Below are 1,215 nucleotides of genomic sequence, written 5' to 3'. Positions count from 1 at the left end.
TCCCCCACTGACCTATTGTACTCTATGCTACTTTCTCCCCACCCCCACCCTCCTCTCACTTATCTCTTTAACCTTCAGGCTCTCTGCCTGTATTCCTGATGAAGGGCTTTTGCCCGAAACGTCGATTTTACTGCTCCTCAGATGCTGCCTGAACTGCTGTGCTTTTCTAGCAGCACTCTAATCTAGACTCTGGTTTCCAGCATCTGCAGTCATTGTTTTTACCTATTATATGCCTCACACCCACTTTCTGTGATTCATGCACAAGGACACCCAGATCCCTCTGCACGGATGCACTTTGAATCTGCTTTCCAGTTGAACAATAATTTGCCCTTTTATTTTTCTGGTCACAGTGGAGAACCTCACACCTCTTCACATTAAACTCCATCTGCCAAATTCTGACCCATGCTCCTGGCCTATCAATATCCATCTGTAACCTCTTTACCTCCTCTTCACAGCCTGCTTTCCCACCTATTTTAGTATCATCCACAAATTTTGCTAAGTTACACTCTGTCCTGCTTGGAGACCATTTATATAGATTGTAAATAGATCAGAGCCGTGAAGTGAACCCTGTGACACCCCACTAGATCCAGAGAAGGACCCACTTATCCCGACCCTCTGCTTTGTGTCAGTCAGCCAATCCTCTACCCAAGCCAATACTCTACCCTTAACCCTGGGATCCAACCTTCCAGATCAGTCTTTTAATCTCGTCAAAGGTCTTCTGGAAGTCTAGATATACCACATCCACTGGATCCTCATTATCTACCTTGCTGCTTACATCCTCAAAGAACCCCAATGAGTTTGTCAAGCATAACTTGTTCTTCATATAATCTTGTTGATGCTAGTAAATTGAGTGTTGTCTTTCCAAGTGTTCAGTTATTTCCTCCTTTATGATTGATTCCAACAAGTTCTCCACTACAGAGGTCAAACTAAGAATGGTTGAATAACCACAAAACTGATGGTGTTCCCAGCTCTCTCGGATTACCCAGGAGTCTCCACAGTAAAAGAAAAGATCCCATGTCACTACTGCAAGCAACCTGGCATTGAAATCATAGGGTCATTCAAAAAAATTACAATAGATGCTTTTCTTCTTCTCCCTTGTTCTTAAAATATTGGTGTAAGGGAAGAAATAATATTTGATTGGCAGTTAGGAATGATTCCAGTCAGAACATGTTGAATCTATTTGCTTTCCAATTATGGAGGATTGGGCATACCCAC

The sequence above is a fragment of the Chiloscyllium plagiosum genome, unplaced genomic scaffold (assembly GCF_004010195.1).
Source record: "Chiloscyllium plagiosum isolate BGI_BamShark_2017 unplaced genomic scaffold, ASM401019v2 scaf_9751, whole genome shotgun sequence".
Classification (NCBI taxonomy): domain Eukaryota; kingdom Metazoa; phylum Chordata; class Chondrichthyes; order Orectolobiformes; family Hemiscylliidae; genus Chiloscyllium; species Chiloscyllium plagiosum.
The sequence above is the reverse complement of the archived record's forward strand: the minus strand, read 5'-3'. Positions refer to the sequence as shown.